Source organism: Cyprinus carpio, chromosome A15, assembly GCF_018340385.1.
Source record: "Cyprinus carpio isolate SPL01 chromosome A15, ASM1834038v1, whole genome shotgun sequence".
NCBI lineage: Eukaryota > Metazoa > Chordata > Actinopteri > Cypriniformes > Cyprinidae > Cyprinus > Cyprinus carpio.
This window is the reverse complement of record NC_056586.1, coordinates 26598340-26610665: the sequence shown is the minus strand read 5'-3', so window position 1 is coordinate 26610665 and position 12326 is coordinate 26598340. Positions and strand designations below refer to the sequence as shown.

General features: G+C 37.0%; 1 long non-coding RNA gene across 1 annotated transcript in view; it reads right to left on the bottom strand.

Moving 5' to 3' along the window:
• LOC109104138 overlaps positions 1–10589 on the bottom strand; it is an 83372-nt gene extending 72783 nt beyond the window's left edge. Inside the window, exon 1 of the long non-coding RNA XR_006161820.1 lies at positions 10261–10589. This is a non-coding gene — a long non-coding RNA (uncharacterized LOC109104138). The remainder of the gene's footprint in view (positions 1–10260) is intronic.
• Between the last annotated feature and the right edge of the window lie 1737 nt (positions 10590–12326).

Genomic DNA, 12326 nt, shown 5'->3' with positions numbered 1-12326 from the left:
TCCCTTATAATAATTATAAAAGCTGTCATTCATTTCAGTTTTATCCCGATCTCAAAAATCCGTTATAATCAATGAGGCTCAACCATAAGAGGGGTTTAGAAGAGACTGAATCTTAGAACTGCTCGAACAAATCGTTTGAGAATAGTTGGAAAATAAGGTGATATTAAATGCATATTCTGAGGAAACGATAAGGGTTGTTTGGACCTTGCAGGCATGTAAAACTATTGTAGAAGACTCACCAAAAAAAAAAACTCTGGAACCTTAGAAAATGGCATAAAATAGGGGCACTTTAAGATAATTTACAATTTATGCATTTAGCATACCATTTTTATCCAAGCGCCATCCAGTGCCATTCAGGCAGTCTGTGTACAGTATGTTTAAGATCATTTAAATATTGACGCTAAAGTTGAAGGTTTTATAAAACAGTTAATGGTAGATACGTCAGTTAGAGCGAGAGGGCGCTGCGTCTGTAATAGAGGACGCTAAAAATGGTAGAACATTAAATTTAGGAATTTATATACATTAAAAAAAAACACAAGATTTATATCATTTTTACGATTTCTATGAAATACGAATTTTGAATACTGAAATATTAGTTTGGTATCTTATTCTAATGCATCAGTGTTTGAACCATAAAGAAGAAACACGCATTTTCCGTATTTCATTATGGGTGAAAAAACGAAAAACGAATGGACGCTTAAAGAAGAAACCGCATTTTCCGTATTTCATTTCTGGGTTAAAAAACGAAAAACGAATGGACGCAAAAGTACACGGACCCAACAGGAGAAAGCATTGCAGTCCATTGCCTTCTTCCTCTGTAATCAACAAATCAAATCTATGAAATACATTTTTGGCTATTTTGTTTGCCGCTTTCTGTAAAGTCATTATTGAAGGACACTGAATTATTTGAATTCATTTTTCCATACAACATAGTTTTGGTACAATCTATCCTGAATAAACCCTCCTTTAAACTGCTTGCAAAACAAAATAATCACTTTGCATGCTGTTTTGTAAAGTCTTCTTGGCACAGAAATAAACTCCAAACAGGGCCAAAACTAAAGTTGCAAGTCCAAAGTCTGGCAGCTACGTGGACACTATTGGACTGTTACAGGAGGTGTCGCTCTAACAACACAGCAACTGTCTTCAAGGGGAAAGCTGGCCAAAGTAGTAAATAATAGTTCCCTTGCCAAAAGCCTGACGGGGATAGGTTGGGTGATGAACACCGGGCCGCGGAATACAGATGGGTGATGACCACCGGGCCGAATACAGGACAAAATGGCAGGATAGGATAGTCCAATCAGACATCCAGAGGAAAGAGACAGAGGGGACGATTATTAAAACCAACCAGTAACAAACAGAAAAATTGGCATCTGTCCAGAACCTCAGGGCAGTGGACTATTTGTCAGACAGCAGAACATTCATTATAATGACAAATTTTGAGTAGCAAGTGTCAAATGATGTTTCATTAAATGAGAAATTAGAAATATTGGAGGTATCTGGGACACCATCAAGTATCTTTGTGCTGGAGCCAAAGACGGATAGAATAAAATGAGTCACCACAATTTCTCACCTGACCCTCACTTAACCCACAACCTTGTTGTTAGATGTCTGACCATTTAAAACTCGCAGGCAATGACATATGAGAACCAATTTCAAGGGGGGGTTTAAGTCAACTCAGTCCCTCACCTCAATTAACAAGTCACATCAATAACCTAAGGACCCATATTCAACCGAAAGAACACTCTGATCTGAATGCATGCTCCTCGATTCATCTTCTTTTGTCTTTATGTTTGGTCCTTTACAAAGCATTAAATCTCAAAAGTTGAGGGATTCTTCTAAATCAATCTACTGATCTTAAGTTTGAGGTTGGTGAAATTTTGTTCATTTTAATGGTTTTTTTTTATTAATTTACTGATCTTAAGTTTGAGGTTGGTAAAATTTTGTTCTTGTCAAAAATATAACAGCATAATATTGCGAAATAATTACAAGTAAATAAAAACTCTTCTTATTTTTTTTATATTTAAATAACTGTTCTCTATTTTCATATATTCTAAAATGTAATTTATTGCTGTGATGGAAAGCTGAATTTTCAACACCATTACTCCAGTCTTCAGTGTCACATGAACCTAAATGTCTTGTATCACCTTGACTGGATTTATTTTGAGTTAATGACCAGATTACTACTGTACATTAATCCACTTTACTTACTAAATAAATAAATAAATCTCTTCTTTTTCACTTGATAAATAAATAAATATTGTATCACCTTGACTAATTTTACTATAGACACGAAGAACAAGCACATTGTCTAATCGGTGATTTAGAAGACTGTCATTATACAGTTTTTGATTCATCTGTCTAATCGGTGGATTTAGGATGACTGTCCAATTATACTGTTTTGCATCCAATACAACGAATCAAATATTTGGTGAGAATTGCTGTACATTGTCAATCACATAAGTATTCTTACTAAAACATTTTCACATAAATGTTATACTTTATTCTGTCCCACCATACATGGATGTTTGTGGACTTTCTCTAGGAAGAGTCCATGCACAAAATTTACGTAATAATTTTTTGGTGCATACAAACATTTCAAATTACTTGCAGGAACAGTTCTATGCAAATTAATGAAGTACTTCAATGTTTTTCCAACACTGTTGTACCTGTTAAACCCAGCAGCTGAATAAGATTCACATCTGACTGCCCGTTGTTCTTTGCTGACCTTGAAGAAAGTGTGTGTTGAGTGGTTTGGATATGTTTGTGAAGTAGTTATCAGTTGCACAGTTACACCTGCACATCAAACTCTATGGTCTCAAGTGAAAGCTGTGTTTTTTGTGTTTGCGGTTGTGTTTGCATTTTTGTTGCGAGTTGGTTGGTTATGCAAACTGCTTGTGGTTCTTACGTGGGTGACACTGTAGGTATAAGTTTAAATGACTGGAAGATGGCCACCAAACCTGGCAACAAGAGAATGGGTACCATAATTGGGTGTTTTGCTTAGCTCTGCAAGGCAGTAAATTACTGGAGGGCTTATGGCTTTTGTCAGCTGTAAAAATTCACGCCCGCCTTGATCATGGTGAATTTAATGAGTATTATCAAAGCAGCGTAGATGCGCGATACTGAAAAGAGTAATTGAGAACCAGGGCACCATGCTGTCTCACAACAAAGCAGTAGCCAAGTTTGACACATGTAGGCTCTGGAAGCACAGAAACCACCAGCAGATGCCAACACATCCACTGAGGAAGTATCCTACTCAATCATTGTGCGCAGTAAATGGCACATACATAACTGAAGAAATGGCAAGCCGAAGCTGTCTCTGCACCTGACGCGATAGCACAGTATGTCAAGGTTTGTAGGCTTTGTAAAACCAGGTGTTGTGCTACCAAATATGAACTTCGCCGCTAATGTCACAAGAGTGCTGATATGTCATATGAATTGAAAACTGACACACTGACTAGCCGATACTGTCTCTTCACACTGGCAGCGGAGTCTAGGTAAAGAGACTTCAGTGGGTTTTTAGCCTTGTTTGACACATTCACTGTGGTGTGAAGCACAAACCACCACAGACGGCGCACACATGCACGGAGGAGTTTACACTCAACGTGTTCTCAGAAATGGCACATACATAGACGAACAAACAAAATATAAGCTGTTCTGCAAGACGCAGCAATGAGAAAAATCCTTTTTTGACTAACCATGTTTGTGCTACAAATATGAATTGCACAGCTTGTTAACAAGAGGTGAGCTATTAATTTTATAAAACAGGTGAATAAAATCTCATAAATTTGCAAGTCGACAGAGACTTGAGGGTGGGCCTGCAAGAAACCGCCTAGCAAACACAAAACAATGAATTAAAACTACTCTGAAGAACATCTGATTTTACAGAGGTGCAAACAAACAGCTGAGAAAAAAAATTGGCAATTATAAGCACATTAGAAAAGTTCAACATCATCATGCACAACTAGTCTGTAACGGCACAGTTCATTGTGCCAAAACTGCATTACAATAATCTCCATTTTTATGGTAAAACTGACATTTTAATGCCTGACAGAATGAGAGACGTCATTGAAAGCAGAGTGGCTTCTTTCAATTCATGCCTGACTGTAGAAAGAGAAAAGCACCTACTGAAGTGACCATTTGAAAAGACACCCCCCCCCACCCACCCACAACCACCCGCTTCCCCCCTCCCCCAGAGACCGAGATGAGAAGCGCTGGCTGTACTTCACATGGGCCACAGGAAAGTCCTGACTTAAAAAGCACATTTAAGAACCAGTGAAGATGAAAAACACCCCAATTATCTCCCCAAACCCCCGCTGAGCCCCAAGCTGTTTTATGACATTAAAACCTGCTAAATTATGAAACACCAAACGGCTGAGGATACAAATGAAAAAACGGGGACTTCTTTTTGTAAACCGTGTTTGTAGGGTGTCCGCTTATGCTGTTATGATATTCTCAGTGCTTAGTGTGATGACTTTGCAGTCACATCCCTCTCGGTGATGCTGTGGGGCGCGCCAAAGGCTACGATAAACTATAAGCGGATAATGACTAAGATATGTCAGCTTAGAGATTTCATACGATATGAACTAAAGATCTTTTATGGAACATGGAGGACATAATGAGCATTTGTTAAATTAATGAGTTCCTATAAATTATTTAATTATTAATTTGTATATATTTACAGCTAATTGCATTTCATCTCATAATGTGACATTCAAAAAAATCTGTTCTGTTCTACTAGAGTTAGCATTGGAGTTAAAGGAACAATTCACCAAATAATTAAAATTCTGACATTATTTATTCCCCCCAAAGTCATTTCTAAACATGTAAGGTCCTATTTCACATGAAAAAAAAAGGAAAAATGCTGGTACAGTATATAGTTAATAGTGGCCATGTCTATCCAAAATATACATGCATTTGGCTTTCAATGTATGCATTTATCCTACATTCAATGAAAATAGAAACCCATGACTTTGCCATTGCTCTTTGTTTTGAGTATGCTCAAAATGGAGAAAATCCAAAAGTGCATAAAAAAATTGGGCCATTTGACTTGTGCACTGTAGTCCAAGTCTTTTGGATTCAAACAATATATTTCTGTGATAAAGTTCTTATGCTCTACCAAAGCTCTAAAATGGACTTTAAAATTCCTAACCCTGTTTTTTACAAGAACTGCAGTAGGCAAAAAACACTTTATAGTTCATATATGCATCCTCTCTGCAATGTCTCTTTATTTTTTTCATTTACGGTCTCCATGAAATGTCTGGATGGAAAAGATCAAAAGTTTGAGGTCAGTAAACATTTTCTAGGAAATTAATTTTATTCAGCAAGGATGCATTAAATTGTTTAAAAGGTACTGTACTTTTTCAAATTGTTTAAAAAAAATAAACTCAAAATGCTGTCTTTTTAAACTTTCTATTCATCAAAGAATCCCCCCAAAAAATGCATTATTGTTTCCACAAAACTATTAAGCAGCAAATCGATTTTCAACATTGATATGGAATCAAAAGAATAAATTATATTTTAAAATATATTCAAACTTTAAAATTTAATTGTAACAATATTTCTAATCACATTACTGTTTTTACTTCATTTTTGATCAAATAAATGAAGCCTTGGTGAACATAAGAGATTCTAAAAATCTTACCGACCACAAACTTTTGAAAGGTTGTGTATTGTATGCAAACATGAGCATAACATGAAGGTGTGGAAATATTTTATGGAGAACTACTAAGGGTCAAGGGTAGCCATAAACACTAAGGTATAACTGAGATAACATTCTGTTTGCTTGCTTAAGGGCCTGATAGAATATGTGGCACTTTTCTACATCAGGGTGAGGGCTACGATCTGTCAGGTCTTCCCTTCAGATTACACACTTACACAGGGGTCATGAAACCGGGTCTCTGACATCTGTTACACACACAGGGTTTCCTCGGGACAGCGGTACAAGACAGGAAACAATTCAGGCAAACCTACCCAGAGGACATCTGGTCACATCCACATGCGCAACAAATAATCTATCTCCACAATTCCCCAAAGACAGAGAGCGAGTGAAGAGGAGAGAAAGAGGGTGAGCGAGATTTATTAACAGCCATGGGCTATTCAGGTCTGTGGTTATTGAACGATAAGTCCACTGATAACCAGTCATTTCCTGAGAACAGACCATACAGTGTGCGCTGCTTTTGTGGAATTGCAAATTTTCCATTTCCAATTCTGAATTCCTTAGACACTGTACGATATTTAACCTCCACGGTCCGGGCCAGACAGTATCAGCACTTCCCCATTGGCTGCAGCAAGCAGGCTAAAATCCAATTTCTGTGATAAGCCTCAGATTTGCCGTGAGGACTGGAGTTGCGTTCCTCTTTGGATTGTACGCGTTTATCCAAGAAAAGAGCAACAGAGACGGATCGGAAGTGGCAAGGGAAATGACGGCCGTGGGGGTGTGGTATCGAGGACAGACAGGTGTAGAATGATGATACAATTCATGTTCATACTGTTTCACTCAAGAACCACCTCTTGCTTTCCAACCCCTGATCCCCAAACACAGTCCCTAACCAGCATCGGAGAAACTACTTTGGCTAGATGGAAAACAAAATTGAAAACAATTATATCCTTAAAAACATAACATTCTCATTTTCCACTAGATATTTTCATCTTCAACTCTGAACGCTCTGCAGCTGACCACTAAAGGCCCGTGGTATACTTCACTTTCCGCGTTCCATTCCGTCTCACGCACAGTTTTCAAAGTATAGCCTACTCAACCGTGGATGATCACGGACAGATGAGCTCAACACATGCACAGTATCACCTACTTGACTCGCTCTGTCTCAAAAATCACCTTGCGCTTACGCTGTTGTATGCGGACCATCCGTGCAGGGGGGCAGGGAGGGCGGGGGAATCATGATGCTGGTTCAACATTGTTATTATCTATAATTCTCTATAATTAGCCACTTTCACACATGAAGCACAACAAATTGCAGTAAAATGGCCTGATTACTTTTTCCAATACCATGTACAACGACTTAACATATTTCATCTGTATTGCTACCATTAAAACATCTATATCTACATAACAAAATGCTGAAAAAACTATATCATTTTGGAAATTTTAATCTGCAGACAAATTTCTTTGTCCACTTGGTCTTTTGCTTATGCATCTCCCCAATCTGAAATTTCTTTCCTCTACAAAATTGATTGTGATTTCTGATAGACATCTTACAGGTAAATGGCATGGATTAAGTGTGTCAGTAATTTGCTCAAGCTCTGTCAGCAGATGTCTTACCATTAAAATTGTGACTTTATTCACACAAACCATCAATACAGAACTTTTTCTCCAATGTTACAATTTCTTAAGCTCGCAAAACAGCTCAAATTAACAAATAATTTCCAAAATACTTTCAGGATGTTACCATTTCAACAGTAGGTTCTGTTTAGATCTAGTGGATGACCAATGAGAATTTTTCAGTAGTTCCTAAAAATTCTTAAGCAGCACCACTGTTTTCAACACTGATAATATAGTAAGAAATGTTTCAGCAAATCATCATATTAGAATGATTTCTGAAGGATCATGTAACACTGAAGACTGGAGAAATGATGCTGAAAATTCAATTTAAATTACATTTTAAAATATGTTTAAATAGAAATCAGTTATATTAAATTGTATTATTTTTGCAAGTTTTTAAACACACAAACATATATATATATATATATATATATATATATATACACACACACACACACAAAAGTGGCTACTGTATACTGTAGCCTTTAGATTTATCATGAATTGAAGGGCCTACACAAAATTTTACAATCACAAGGGGGTGGTCACATAATTTTTGGCCATGTAGTGTGTCAAATTACAAAATTATATTTCCGAACACCACCAGCCAAGCAAAGTCTGTTCCGTCACGCATTTCCTGTCAGACCTCCTGCGGACGTACACACAGTAGAAAGAAGAAAAATGAGATAGAAGAAGAGATGGCAATCTAGCGACTTTGGCTCTGGTCCAGAACTGTCTATCAAGCAACGCTGTCTAGAAATTGGCATGCCAGGGAAGAACTCACTGAGGTGAATCACATGACATTATGGAGGTCACGCATGGGTCCAGCCACCTAAAGAGCCCAGACAGAAGCAAGGAATAGAGTATTTTACAGACCACTGGTCCACCTGCTTTCTTCAGAACCCTCAAATTCAGTTTTTAATCGAAACCCATGAGTAATACAATTCATAGGACTTAAAACTAGTCACACTTTACTGGGCTGCCAAAGGACCCCTAGAGAGGCTCCAAAAAAGGGCACCAAAAAGTACTTTATCATCAAATGAAGAGTGTGCTGGAACGTTGAATTTTAAATTACAGCACCTGGCTGGATAACAACACTAAATGAGATCAAACTGACAGCCCAAATACCTTAGAGACCGTATGTATTGTGTGGTTCACACATGCACACACATGCAAATGTCATGAGAGGCTATACAATCACTTTGGTGGCATCTGTTCACTATTTTTTTTTTTTCAGAGCACGAATTGTTTCACACTCACACAAAGAAAATTAAATGTTGATCTTTGATGAAGATGCCTTTCATTTGCTGTGATTAGAAAAGATTCACAATGGCAAAGCTCAGTGTCTCCCCGCCATCGATCTTAATTGAGGCTTGATTTCATATACAATGAACTGTAGCGGGTCATGCTTTATGTAATTTGAAATATTTTCAGCTTTATTGAAAGACCGCACTGGGCTGATTTCTCTTGGGCATAGCGCAGCATAGTACAAAAGACTATATTCTAATCACTGGATTAAACAAAGGTGGCACGTTGAGAGCGATGATTAATTCATGGACATATTCTCCATTTCATACATTTATGAAGGACGTTACCCGTTAAAAATACATTTATGTATTCCAAGCACACCTGGCTCTTCTTTAAAACTTTCAGCAGGGACACCTCTCACTTCCACACACTGAGGACTGCTCTCATGCTCTGTCTGGAGTTTTACAGACACTAAGACACTTTTAATAGTACAAAAATATATTTATGTATCAGATTGCTATTTTAGAATTTAACAAGGAACAAAATTTCAACCTCAAAACAGGAATTAAATTTGAAAATTTCTCTAAACGGGCTAAACCACACATGTATGCTTTCAGCACCAGAGTCAGCTCCCAATTTCATGAGCTCAAGGCATGAGTGGTCTGAGAGACACAGACCTCTTAAATAGCTTTTAAATATATGCCTATATATCAGTTTAACACCCCTATTTTTATAATAAAACCCTATGTCAAAGATTTTACTCCTGGTTGGTGTCACAGAAACCAAAAATGCATTGAATGTGTTCTTGAAGAGATCAAATTGACCAAAACGTTTATTCATAATAGTCTGAAAAGTGCATGCTATTCTGTGGTAAAACTGCAGGCTAAAGCTTTAATAATGTCTGTCTGCTGGGGTTTAATTAGTTTAGAGGAAAAGATCTGAAAAATTAAAGAACATGTGGGTTAAAGGGCTGATCACCAATAAGCAGTGTGACTGTACGCTGTTTCAGCAGTCCACTGTTCTCCTTAAATGCAAGTCTAAGCAAAATTCTGATCTCAGGGCCATGAGTCTATAGTCCACTTACTCTGCAGAAGCAATTAGACTTTTAGATAGACTTAAATGACAACTGTCTCTCTATGAGAATATATATTACTTTATTTAAATTATTGCATGCAAACTTTAAAAAGCTTGTATTATGTTATATGATAATAGCTGTAGCTATGGTGATCTAGTCAATGATCTATACCTCTACCATGCACAAAAGAGGTTCACTTCATCCCATTTATAATAATATAAAAACGCATCTAAACCAGCTGATTCATATGTTCCAAGTCCAACAACTACAATCAACCTAAATCAATCTGACTACATTAGGACACATTAGAAAAGTGAGATCACACAGAAAAGCTACACCTAAGGTAACTACACATTTCCACTTTCAATGCAGTGTCTTAAATGCAGCACAAAACCACAGGCATCCTTCTTAAGACTGATAAAATCCTAACACTGAGTGCATCTTATTTTTTATGATTTTTTGATCAAAATGTATCTCTGTTTCATGCAATACATATCCAATAGAAAGTTTCCTGATGCACAAAACCCTTCAGGCTGAATAAGATACTTTGCACTTCACTTCTATTCAAAAATCAAATCCAAACACCCAAAAACGCAAGGAATTATGCAAGTTGACTGAAAGGCTTTAGTGCACAAAACGCAAGTATGAAAAGAGAATCTCTTACCCACTTTCCTGATCACAGACGATGCTTGATAATTCCAAGAACAGAAGTCAAACTACTCTTCCATCTCTCCAATAAACCGTGCGTAACTTTCCAATGGATGGTCAGCACCTGGAAATTTAGATGCGCGGGGAAACGAAGGTGAGCTTTAGTCTATGGCAGTTCAACCACACAGAAAAAAAAGCGAGGCAGGCACCGGAGTGAACCGATGGATAGTGTCTTTATGCGCGTTCTCACGCGCTGCTGCTGCGGTGCGTGCGCGGTAAAGCATACCGACCTTTCCACGCGCTGTCACTGCGCTCTGCTTCCCCGGGTCCTAAAGCTGAACCGCAGCGCCACTGAACTTTAATGAGTTACTGCACCGCGAGCATTGCATTATATCATCCGGAATACGTCTTCATCCTTCCATCCTTTCTACTATTCATCTACCCTAATGCACAGAATACAAGCAAACTCTTTTGATGTTTTTAGTGACAGGTTCGGTCGTACTTACAAGAAATGTAAGCTCAAAGCTGTAAAATATTATAAATAAGAAGGATAGTTAATGCTCCAATATAAATCAAAATAAGAGTTTTAAGGCTTTTGGTGCGTGTCTAGCAGCTGTGAGTAAATGATCTATAAAAATGATTTTTCAAAGTTGAAATTAAAACAAAGATTGTTGGAGTGCATTTTACAAGAAATTAATCTTTCCAGTTTTTATACTTTATATTTTCTTGCTCATTCTGTTACTGTTTCTTTGTAATTGATTGTGAAATTTACTAGCAATTTCTGAGTGAAAATTGTTCTTGATTGAAAAATTACTCTCCTGCTAATATGCCGTTTTTGTTTACAAACTAAATGCATGCTCCTCACATCCGGGGTCTTCGAGTAACGACTGATTCCCGTTATGATATACCGCGTTAACGATTATTTACAAGACCATCGATTATCTACAGATACCCAGTTCGCAAGTTCAGCTAATGAACTAATGGAAATAGTAGCCTAGACGAATTATTTATTCGGACTATTATAACATGGAAAGGTTTACACGCTACAATAAGGCCTAATAAAGTAGTCTTAAAAATGACTCTAAATTCTGATTGGTTAAGCCATCCATTAAACCATACTGTTTAATGCAGTTGTAAAATTGCTGAAATAGGATAGCATATTCCAATTAAAAAGTATTAAAGTTGGCGTGAAATTAAAATGAACCTTATTTATTTTCTAAATGCATATTGTAGTGAGTAATTCATCCATGCCTATACTATTATTTATTTGTTTGTTTATTTATTTCATTATTTGACCTCGTGGTGTGTTTTTTTTTTTTCTTCTGTTATATCCTGACTTTGATGGCAAGTTTCTACAGCATGTAAAGCAACATGCATGTAAATTCTTATTTAGTGAACCATGTTCAAAGCTGTTTTAAAATAGCTACAATTGGATCAAATCAGTAGAATTTGGTATAGGCCCAAGTTGCTACATTGCTTGGCAACCATAAACGCCCTACATATTTTCTAATGAAAAAAACTGTCAGTAATACATGTCAGCATTGATTGAACATTAGTGTCCTTTACCATATTGTTGTGCCAGCAATGGTCTCGTTGTAGTATATCAACATCAAGTTTTGACAGTGATTTTGTATTTTTGCATCTTCTTTGGAACTGTAATGAGTAAAAGAATGGTTTATCAATGGTGATTTCTATAGTTTTGCATACTGAATTATGTTGTCTTTATTGCACAACACATTTATTAATTAATTGGGTGTTTAATTCATTTTCGACGTGGGTGTATAGGGTAATTAATCATAGGCATGTAGCTAAATTATAAGCGTGACTCCTAAATTGAATATGCATTATGAACTGACATTGATATTAAGCTTTCTTACTTCCCAATTCAATCATTCACACTTTCACATGTCTTTGTCCACAACATGAAGTTGTTTATTTGTAAAATGGTCAACCCATTTATAGATACTTGGCATTTAGGGACTCCAACTTGTCATTCATTGGCAGGACCAAGCGATCCACACAGAATTAAACAGACCTTTGTGCTCCAGCCACCCACGCAACAGATTTACCAGGGCTGACCAT